Source organism: Megalops cyprinoides, chromosome 19, assembly GCF_013368585.1.
Source record: "Megalops cyprinoides isolate fMegCyp1 chromosome 19, fMegCyp1.pri, whole genome shotgun sequence".
In the NCBI taxonomy this organism is placed as follows: Eukaryota; Metazoa; Chordata; class Actinopteri; order Elopiformes; family Megalopidae; genus Megalops; species Megalops cyprinoides.
In genome coordinates this window covers 12,793,937-12,806,015 of record NC_050601.1, presented here as the reverse complement: position 1 = coordinate 12,806,015, position 12,079 = coordinate 12,793,937, and positions in this window count along the sequence as shown.

Below are 12,079 nucleotides of genomic sequence, written 5' to 3'. Positions count from 1 at the left end.
TTACAGTTGGCTTTCACTGTCGGTAAAGCTTTACTGTGCTAACACCTGAATGCCTTTTGCCACGCATGGCAGAGTGGGTTGTTGGGTGGGAGACACTGAAGTATATGATGGGCCTCAAAGCAGGACGCCTCCCCCCTCAGCCAATCATCACAAACAGGGCTGTTCTCAGGCATCTCCTTCCCGTGAGCCTCATCTTCATGCTCCCGCTGCCATGGAAACCTTTCTGATAGGCTCACCAACATGACCCATCTGATCTCCTTCAGATGAGAACGTGCAGTTTAATAATGACTTCATTGTTATCGACAGAAACCACAGAGTTCAGTGCCTCTTCTTTTACTTCCATTGCTGCTAGTGAAGTTATTTGCAACATTTACACAAGGCCTTAGTCTGAGGTATTGTCATCGTTTGCTTGCTCCAGCAATGTGTATTACAGACAATCTACATCTGAGCATCTGTCTCTGCACTCTGCACTCTGCAATTACTTCTGCACTCTGTGTCCTGTGAAATGAGGACACTCAGGTTGTGACTGGGTGAGATTGCTTTGCAGACTTTATTTGCGGAATTTTGAGTTACTATAAGCAGCAAAGTAAAGCGTATAAAAGGGTTATTTACTGAAATAAAAGTAAGGAATTTTCCATGTATGATCAGTGCTGTACATAACTTTGAGGTAAGCTTGCTGCAATATCGTAGTCCCTTTCTCTCTATGCTCCGTTGGTGAATAAAACTCTGTTCTTGATGCAAGAATCCCGGTCTGATGCATGGTGATTGAAGATCTGAGTTCAGGACCTAATATTACAATAGCTAACCTCTCAAGTTAAATGCCTGGTTCCTCATGGTTCTTTCCATATTTCCTCTCAATTTAAATCAAAATTAACCATAAAAATTCCCATCCCTGTTGGCTGTTTTTAAATTAAATTTAAAACTATGAAAATCAGAATTGACTCAACCACAAAAACAATCTGTTGCTTTGGAAGATTTTTTTTAGGATTTTATTTTAAGCTCATTAGATTTTATTATTCAAAGGAAGAGAAAAAAGTTACATAAATAAAGTGTACACATGTTCCAAAAATGCCAGCTGCTGGCCTGCCTATGCTAATTTTTTCATGCTATTAGTTTACTATTTTGGCAGGAGTGTACTGGTGGATTTGTCACTTTTCCAAGCTCCACACAGGCATGCTTTTCTACCACCAAGTCCGCTCTCTGGCCCACGTTCTGCGTACCTCGTGGTGTAAGAGTCTGATAGGACTTTGTGGCTCCATAAGAATCATTTAGCATTGCGTGAATGCACAGAACATGAGGAAAACTATGAAGGTAGAATCGTGCCTTAAATACGAAGAAGCGCAGAGTATGATTTGTGCTGCACACACCAATGGAAGCTGGCAAGCTGCAAATAGGAGAGGTAGAGAACAACTGGCTTTAAGTTATCACCAATCACTGTTTCCGGTACTGTTATGATCGAAATCGATTAATGTCGATCACTTTCTTCGTTACAATTAAGATTAGTTCATATGCATGGCACAATGACACTGTAATGCTACAACAAATACAATAGGGATTCCAATAAGTAAAAAGGATTCAGCTGCTGATGAGCGATGTTCACTTCAGGATTTTTAACCATTAAAAACAATCAAAGACCAGTGGAAAAACAGTCCCGCTGCAGATTTTAATATTATTTTTTGCATTGTTTGGTTTGTACCACCAAATAATCTTTACTGCTCTTTTCCTATTTTTATTCACTTGTAACCAGATAGCTAGTAAGCATGCAGAAAGGACAGCATGAGCACAATGAAAATGAAAGTTCTCCCTCGTGTTCATAAGCAGCTAACGATGGCCCCATCATTCTGAACATGTTTGGTGTTTACCTTAATACAATAATACAATAATCTTAAGTTAATACATTCTGTTGCTTAGAGATCACACTACCGTGTATAAAAGCCATTATGCCAAGCTACCTTCTCCTTTGTCTCTTCCATAGGATAGTTTAACCACACCCTGACCACAATGTACAAAGTGCTTGTTTTCACCTCACCTTACCAACAGCTGACCATGAGTGCTTCTAACAGTCTTATATACCTGGAAATGTTTAAGCGTATCTAGAGAACAAGGTATTTGTCCAAAAGATGGTCAGTGCTGTCCTCCCTGAGTATTACAGGTCATTAATGTTTATCGCTTCATGTAATGATTAATGTAGGTTCTCCAGCTACTTCAAAAATTGTGTTGAAGCTTCTACTGTATAAGAGCAGTCCAGGGTAATTGCATGGGATAACAACTGTAATCATATTATGCTCTTATAATGCCCTGTTTTGAAATGTAGCTTGGGACTGAAACATGTAGTTTGCACAAAACCAGAGCCAGCTACCTTCACATTTAAATGAGCTGGTTATTTTCACAGCTTGAATTTGTCACCATCATTGTTGCGCAAGCCTCTCATTAAGAAGTAGGAGAAAAATGATACTGAGAAACATGAAGAATGTACTGGGAAAATGTGCAAAAAGTTAATAACATTACTATGAAATGTCACTTGGAAAAAATCTATTGAATGCAGGGAAACTATTTGAGAATTTCTGTGCAAATTTCAACATTTGTGTGCATGTACATTTGTTTTGATAGAGTCATCAAAAATGGAGTGGATGTTAACTTATTTTTCAGAGCTGATATTTTCATGATTAGTGTCATATTTAAGGTAAATATCCAAAGAAAACGATCAGTTTGAACAGAGAGAGTTCTTATAGAAAGCAAATTGATGTAAATTCTGAATGCAAATTGATGTTAAAGCTAATTGATGTTAATATAACACAACAGCTGATCCCACTTTACATAAAACCTTAATATCTGTGTACTTACACTCTGCCAGCATAGTAACAACTGTGAACTTACACATTCTTGTTATTATACAAGTATAACTAAATATGCCACCAATGGTTTTAACAATTCTAAGTATTTTGTAACTATATGTATCTACTCAACAGTTACTCTGTATCTAAGTATATGCAGTGTAAATATACAGATATTAGTACCATTTATTGCCTAGTGGGTCTTAACATTTTTGTTTGGTGGCCACAAATTTGTGGTTAAGCATTGTACAGGCGGTTTTAATTAAGACTAAACAGATCAGTCAGTGGGAAGAGATTGAAGAAGCCCAAAGATGAGAGACCATGTCTGATCCTGGCATCCCCAGGAGACCCGATTTAGGAAGTAGCACAGCAATGAATCAACAACTCAGAAAACAGCATGACAGAAAATGAGGAGGGTACGACGGAACAAGGGCCTCAGTGAAGGGATGTGCTGAGATGTTGTTTACAGGAAAATTGTTAGATGATGTCCTTAGCAGGTCTCATTTTCCAGTTGTGGGCAGACCGTGTTTATGACTCACCTAATTGCTCATGAGCCAAAAGTTTTCATCTGGATCCTCTGTGGTGTTATGCAAATGGTGTTTATCTTTTTTTCCCTTGTCTGTTTTTTTTTTTTTTTTGTCAAACACTTTGTTATTTGAAACACGTGTGAGCATTGCAATCTGTGGAAGCAGTGTGAGGGCACCCTCCCTTCAGAGTGCGGTGTGCGGTTTTGTTATTCCACATGGAAAAATGTGATGAGACATTTCCGTAGAAGACACGCAAGAAGCTTGCCATGTCCGCCACCCATTGACTAGAGCCTGACCGAAAGGAAATTCCCCCGAATCACAGATATCAAACTTACTAGACAAGATTGCTGGACTGTCTTTGAAGACCCACTCAAGTCAATAATTGTCACCCCTGTTTTCCTACATACCTTTATGTGCAGAGAGCATGTGAAATTTGTTTTGAATGTGTAGTTTAAAAACAGTAACTGAATATTCCTCCTAATACAGTATAGCAGACAATGGGGGAGAAAATCACAGGAAAATATTTAGTATTTAGACAAATTTCATATGAAATATTTATATCTGAATAATGAGCCATAATCTGTCTTTAATCTGACTACAACATGATCAGATCCTTGATATACAATGAAAGAAGTACTCGTAAAAATTCAGGGTTGTGTCTACTTGCCTGTGTTTAGGTTTATTTGGGTTTGTTTTTGTTCTTTTGAAAACTTATCACAATATTCTTGTTATGTCTGAACTGTGATATTATGAGTACCTCTATTAATTTCTTTTTCATCTTGAATGTTTGTCTTAATAAGGGCAATATCTGCCCTCTGATTGAAATCGAGGAAGAGGTAGGCCTCCATTTGCATTTAAAACAGATCTAAAACATATTTCATACCGTTCTCCTCTTTCCACACTCTCAAGCAGTTCAGATTTGATTTAATTTACTCCCTTTAAAAGCACTGAGACCTGTTTTCACACTATTGCACTTTTTCAGGTCTGAGTCTGTACAAGGAGGCATCTCAAAACCACAGCAGCTGTGCTAAGCAGAGCCAGATAAACCGAATCTGCGCGTGGACATGATGTAATTTTCCAAAAACCAAAAGCCGTCTCCGATGATTTTGCAAGACAAAATGCCTGAGTGCTGCTCTTCTCTCAGAGCCAGCAGTTTTTTGTATGGGTTGGGTTGATTGATTTCACAGCTGAGCGTTGCATTCGTTATCCTCAGATACAGCTAGGACACTGGAAAGCACAGTGTCCACTGTGGCCTTGCACTCTTCTGACCCTCTGCAGTGGTGCTTTTTTAGAAGTGAAATACATTTGATGAAAGAGGGGTATTATCTCCAACCAGGTGCGTGAATGTGTGTAAAGACAGAACAAGAGCAAATGTGCAATAATCACATTGAGGCAAGAGAGAGAAAAGACAGAAGGGGAGAAGAGGAGGACCTACCTGGAAAGGCATCTGTCAGGGGACTGTTGCATCAGCATTCTGGATGCCACCCCAACCCTAGCCTCTGACTCTAAGGCACTCCCCATGAGAGTATCTCCTCCACCATGAGTTCTCAGTTCCACAGGAAAAACCTGACATTGACAGCAGGTTTTTTTTTTTTCTGGTCTCAGGAATGCAAGAAGCCTTTTTACCTCTTGTGGGCACGTTGAGTTACAGAGCATCTGGCATTTGTTTTGACTTGTACTTTCAGTGACGCAAAGGTTGGGGAGAGACGGGGAAGGGTCAGGATTCCCCACCCCAGCTTAAGACAGGAGCTCTGAAAATAAACAATGGGGCAGCAACCCCCCCCGCTGCAGGAGTAACCAACACCAGGGAATGGCAGGAAGAGTGGAGCTCTCACCGGCCTCCTCTCTCCACCCACTGACCAACCAGCCTTTCAGGCCCTGATGGTAGATCACAGGAGAGCTGTGATTTAATGCACTCCACAGCCGTCTCTGGAACACAGCAGCCATTTCTCACACAGCCTGGCGCCTCTATTTTAGCATTGTCATGACAGTGATGATGTCTTGGACTCTCGGTCCCAAGTCTTGTCCAAAAAAGATCAGAACAGAAAGAAGCCTGAATGCTGGTGACGTGATTCCAGCACCTGTTTTTCTCACACCTGAGGGTTGTAAATGATGCGCTATGAATGTGTCAGGCCCAACTGGAAGCACTTCTGGCTTGTGACATATTAGACTCTACCCAGAAAAGCTGTTCCCATATGTCTGCCGGAATGGTCTGAATGGTAAAAGACAATCCAGTCCAGTCTCCAGACAAATGTGTTGCAATGAAACGAATCTCCAAAATTTATTACAGTGGTAATAAATTCCACGCCTAGCAAGTATCATGGGATGATGGGATGATCTTTTTTCTAAATTATTTGGAACAATACTGACAAATTCAGATGTAACTGTACGTGATTATTGATTGAAAAGTCTGAAAAAAGCAGTGGAGAGAGCGCGTTAAAAACCTACGGCTGTCTCTGGAGAAAGGGAGCTGCTTTGGACCGGATGGCTGTTTCCACTACGTCTACCAGGGTGGCCGTGACTTTTAAGTGGCTCATCCGGACTTTTTACACTCGGAGCGTGAAATTATCCTCCAGGCACAAGACTGATGGGACTCTGTTCATTTTTCTTTTTTGACTGGAACACCCCAGAGTACAGTCTTCCATAATGTTCTCATCACAACCCCCTGGCCAATGATGCAACCCAAGCTACCAGAGCCCGTAAAGCCCTGCTTCACCCCCTGGAGCCTTCCACATGATTAACGAGTGTCTCATTTAGAGAAACACTGTAATTCTATAAATAGGTGCTGTGAACTCTGCCTTCCAGACTTGGTGATGAGGTCGTTTTGTTGTGCAGCAGGAATTGAAGGGCACAGCGTGCGACACTAGCAGGGATAAATGATGTGAAGATGGCAGGGTGTGCCACCCGGGCACAGGACATGATCCCAGGTCGGGCGAAGCAGAACACCTCTCTTTGAGTGCTACCCATGCACAGTCACAGATCCCCTGTTTAATAATGTGCTACGTGAACACAGCTGAAGATCAACAGGTTCTCATTACCATGTTGCATGAAAGGAAAACAGCTGCTCTCTCCAGCAGGGAGTACACTCCTCTTTCATCATCCACGCTTCAGTTAGAGACTGCAGTTATCAGGCAACGATTCCTATTGGGCCAACCCAACGCTTTAAATATTTTGTGTGCATTGGTTAGTTTGTGGTGTCGGCACCTTGCTAGTCCTGTTACTGTCACGTCGCAGAGGTTTACATTAAGTCACTCCAGTGCTTTATGCTCTACCTTTGCAGGAAAATGATAAACACTCACAGACTTCTAGGCGGTAGGTACTTTCCTTCTGACCTCTGACCGCTGCACAGAGGACATCATGGCAGAGTGTGTCTTGTCCTGTAAACCATAATATGGGAGGAGTCGACCAAGCAGTACAGCCACTAGTGTTCTGTCTTCCTCCTGCCTGGCGTCAGCCTGAGTGAAAGCAGCTGTGAGGGAAAGACACCAGCACACAGGGACTGATATCATGTGTGAAAATCATCACACATCTGTCTTTCATTTCAGTCAGGCTTTGTTGTTTTCTTTTTTAATTCAATGAGCAGAGCGGACTCATTTTTGGCATGTGCCCCAGCCACCTCTGCCTCTCTTTTCCACAAACAACCCCCCCCCAGGTCACACCCCACCAACAACAACAACAACAACCCCCCATAAAATCCAGCTTGTTCAATCCACATGCAAAGGCTTTTCAAGTATCTTGTGTGACATATAAGCACAATGCACTATAACATAATCTATGTCATAATGTAGTCAAATTTATAGTTTATTCTGTGCTGTTCAGCTTTAATATTTGGGACTCCACCCGCATAGAAGCCCCCCGCCCTGAAGGCACACATATACACGTTGTTTTCAACAGAGGGCAAAGAGTAATTTGGTTCTGTGTACCTATATCTGAGGATAAGACGTTTGAGTGAGAAGGGGAAATGCTGACTTCCAACCTCAGTCTTTAATTCAGCTGCATAATGGCCCTAATTATTAAATTAGCTGGTATTAGGTCCTGGCCCAGGGGTGGCAGCAGTCCAGCCTGCTATGGTTGGTCTGCTCTTCATTGGTATCTGGGCATCAATATCAAGACTTTTTTTTAAATCATTTGTAGCAGAGGATCTGGTAAAACGACAGGCTGTTTCACCAAGAACCTGGAAGTTTGTGGAGTTGAACCAAAGCTTTGATAGTACTGTGCTGCTGCAATACCAACTGCAAAAAAGATATAGACCCTCGCCCTCTCTCTCACTCTTCTTCTTTTGGATCCCTTATTGTCAAAGAAAGGCCCTGGGCCTGCCATCACACTAATGCCTATTGCACATTAAACTGGACTAATTTGTCTGCTCAGTCCCTGATTGATTGTGACCTAGTGATAACATGTGAAAGGTGAAGGATACTCTTCTCAGAGCCTGGAGTTAGAAGAGAAAAGTTACCGCAAGAGAAGGGGCAAAAAAAAAAACAGAAAATGAAAATGAGGAAGAGAGAGAGAACATGATCAAGAGGAGCAAGTCAGCTTCACACCTCATCTGAAAAATTTAAAATACTTGTGACATGCAAGATATCAGTATCAGTCACACACAGTATCCCCATTCCAAATGAACATCACTCTCAGTCAGGCCAGTGATATCAGACAGCAGTGCTGCTATGCACTATATAGAAGTGAGGGCAACCATGTGGTAGTGTACAGAGAACTAGCCCCCATACCGGTTGGGTCTGAATGCTGTCTGGGACACTGTAAATGCATAGCATGCCATTGAACAGATAACAGATCACTTTGTTTTGCCAAAGATGCAGGCAAAGAGATGGGAGACTGAATTTGTGCAAGACTTCAAACGGAAGAAATGCAATTTGGTATAAGCATTGCATTGGTCCTCAATGTCCTGTGATCTGAACGGAAAAAGATTTTTCAAAATAAGGAGTTCAACCAAGAAATTACAATGAATGAAATAACTGTCCCAGCCCACCCCAATGTGTCCCACTTATGTTGAAGTAATACCTTTCAGGGGGAGTCGCCTACAGTGGAAGCATTAAAAAGGCATAGTAGGTAGTGCCAAACCACGTGCTTCCTTTGTTGTTGTTGTTTTTTTTTTATTTCACATTCATGTTAAAACCAATATTGACAATTTATTGATAATTCAGTCTTTGATACATGCATAAGGCATACATACACAGTATTTAGCATTTGATTATAAGTTGAAAGAGTTCGTAGTGCGTTGTACGTTTTAAAAGTTCTCAAGCCAATATCAGGCCTCCTTTGAGAGAGGAAGTCTGAGACAACTGCAGCCTTGTATCTAACCAGGAAAGCATGGGACCAGGAAATGAATTCAACAGCCACCCGCACCTGTGAAAATAAGAGCAGTGGCACATGTATCAGGATAAATAAACTCACCTTTACTGGAGGGGTAGGTGCTGATGACAGACACCACTCTGCCCCTGCTTCATGGGTAATAAACAGCAGCGAGGACGTGAGCGCGAGCCACACATCCAGGTAAGAGCGAACATTCCACATGCTGTCAAGGCCTCATAGTGTTTCCTCAGGGACTCAGGCAAGAACCACCTTTTTGGAAGAACTCTGGTGTATTTTGCCCCAGAGTTGTTAGCGTATATAAGGCTATCCCTATGTATAGCTGTTAAATTGACACGAGCTATCAAATTAGGAATACTCTCCCGCCTGCCCAGAGTGGTAGTTGATATTAACTAGCATTAATACCTCAAACTATCATTAATATCGTTAATATCATTAATAGCCAATTCTCATTTCTATGGGCATTTTACAATCAATTTTAGATAGCATGCTGATGCTGAAGGAAACAGGAAAAATCAAAACGCTTCAGCTGGACAGACATTCAGCAGCCGTTAGAGCACACAGCCGCGGCTGAATTTCAGTTCTGTTCTATATCCTTTTCAATGATTTGATCCGCACTTTCCTCAACAATCCATCATAATTTTGGCATTGGATAATTAAGTGGTCAGAGATGAATGTAAATAATGTGTTAGCACCCATGTGTACAGTAACCAATACCTTACATTTCTCAGAAATGATACAATAGAGGAATGAATCTGACACATCTAGTACAGCTACAGTGACATTGATAATTGCTGCAATTGAACAAATAACAGCTGTGTAAACCTGGACAGCTGTCTGTATTTTCATTCCAAAACTTATTGAAACATTTGGAGAGTTTAATATGAATATTAAACCATTGAAGAATCATTATTTTTGAGTTTAATTTTAATGAATTTTACATTAAAATCACTATGGTATTTCTTTCTTATTTTTATTTGTACAGTATGCCATGAACATGTGTGCATTTTATGCTGTGTTTTGGGTGGTTACTTGTGGGCTTGCTTTGAATGCCACCTCCACATGAGACACCACAGCCTTCACACATGCAGCAGTCTTTGCTGCAGAGTGTCACTGCGCAGTGTCTCAGAGGAGGTGTGCCCGGCGGCAGCGGGACCGGAAACAGGACTTCCTCCCTGGTCCGTTGGCTGCTGTCGCACAGGCAGAACTGCTGTGGTGACCAGTGGTGCTTTGTGCTGCAAGCGAGGAGGGCGAGGAAGGACTCAAGTTTAGCTTGGCTCCGAAACCCGGTCCGTCAGAAAAACATGCTTTCAGCCAGCATCCCACACCTGCTACAGCACCCTCTCAGCCCTGTGGAGATGATGCCAGCCAGGGGCGCCGGGGCCATGGCCTGGCTTCACTCAGGCCTACTAGGGCCTCTCCACCTCACTGAGCTAAAACACCAGTGACTGCTGTGGTAATGGTCTCTGGACTGGTGTGCATGTTTGGGAATACTCTTTCGGCATTAGTAAACAAAAGGAACAGGCACTTCATTGTGAAATTGTGCGCAACTGCTCAAACAACCAATGTCCAAACGCCTGGCATGATTTTGTGCTCACAACCAGATTTATGATGTCTTTTCTGCACAGGGGTTTGAATTTGGTGTCTGTTAAGATTAATGAAGGCAATCCTGTATAATTTTATTTAACAAACCTTTTTTGTCTGTAACTTGGCATGCCTTATGCAACAGAGGTAGATTCAAGGATTATTTTGTGTTATTCTTTTGTGTGTTATTTCAGGGTGTAGAATATGGTAACAACTCAAAGAAGTCTTTCCCAGTAAGAGTTGCGATAAACTAAAGAATGTTCCAGTGTTGGTAGGCATTTTCCAGTTTTCCTTTCTTTCTCTGTTTAAGGAAATACAAGTCAAAGCATAATTGCATTTTAATGAAATGATTTTACATCGCACGTATTGTTTTCTCTCATTCTTTTTTGTTATTCTTCGCTATTTTAGTATTCAAGCATGATGAGGAAAAAGGAAAAGAGAAAGACAGAACTGAGAAAAGTATAAACCCAGATATTAAAATGCCAAGACCGTTTGTAAGGGACATTTCAGTGTGTTTCCTGCCATTCATGCTGCCGGTGGCACACCTTTCCTGGACGCTCCACCAGCCAGACATGGGCAGAGTTTACCCAGGTGGCTAAGGTTGGCATACAGCATGACCTTTACCAGTATGGGTAAGGAAGGTGCTTTGAAACTGGAATAGAGAAACCTGTGACATTTAGTGTTTTCAAAGGTGGCAGGTGGTAACATTAGGGCTAAAGTCAGGGCATATCGCTGACCTCTCAAACAGGTATTGTGGAAGAGGAGACAGGCAGAAAGCTACTGTCCCAAACAGCCATTGGTCAGTCACACTCACCTCATACTGAGAGAATTGGAGACTGCCATGATAAGTTCAAAGCACATTGAAAATCAGTGGTGTCCTTGCCATCGGTGGTGAAATGTACATCACTATTCTCCAGGCTTACTGACATATCCACACATACAGCAGAGTTATGTCCTGCCAGAGGAGGGCGGCATGGCCTGTCTCAGGCTGAAGAGCTCACAAACCGCAAACCGAAAGACCCCAGGAATGTTTATTGTCTCCATGGAGAACGAGTGAATGACGAGAGGGAGCCTGAAAGGCAGGCAATCTAATAACAATCAGCAGAGAGCAGTTCTGCAAGGCCCCAGAAGTGTGACAGATTTTCAAAGCCCAGATTACACAAACGAAAACGAGCAGCCAAGAGTAAAGTGAAAGTTCCCTAATTCTGAAAAAGGTCTCGTTGAGAGGTTGAATGTAGGACTGGAATAGAAGTGGAGCAATACGTTGCTCAGTTATGGGGGCTTCAAAAGCCTTTCTTTTAATGGTTCTTTCCAGTTTTGTAATGCAGAATTAGTGGACGTTTTCATCTTTTTGTCCTCTTTGCTCTTGACCCCTCCTTACACACATGTACAGTGTCTTCATATGGTGTCTTCATCAGATCTTTTTTGACATTTACCCTGAGGCCCACTTTTAATACAGTCTTTAAGGCCTATACCAGCAAAGCCTGTTTTTTTTTTTTATTATTATTTTGCCTGTCCCTTACGATTCATACACCTTTTCTTCATGCAGCTATTGCTCATTTATTTCTCAGTGTCTTGAAAACAAGAGATGTGGAGCGTGATAGTAGGGCCTTTTTATATGTTTATCTATAATTCCCTTTTACTGGCCCCACATGTTTTGAATCGCATGCCATCTGGTTCTCCTTATTTCTGAAGATGGAGCGCTGCGATACGATGTGTTTGGTCACATTCCTGAGAGGTGGTGACTCAGAGTCGGGAGGTAGGGACCTCGGGGAGACTCGAACTGCAGAGGCTGGCAGCGGGGAAACT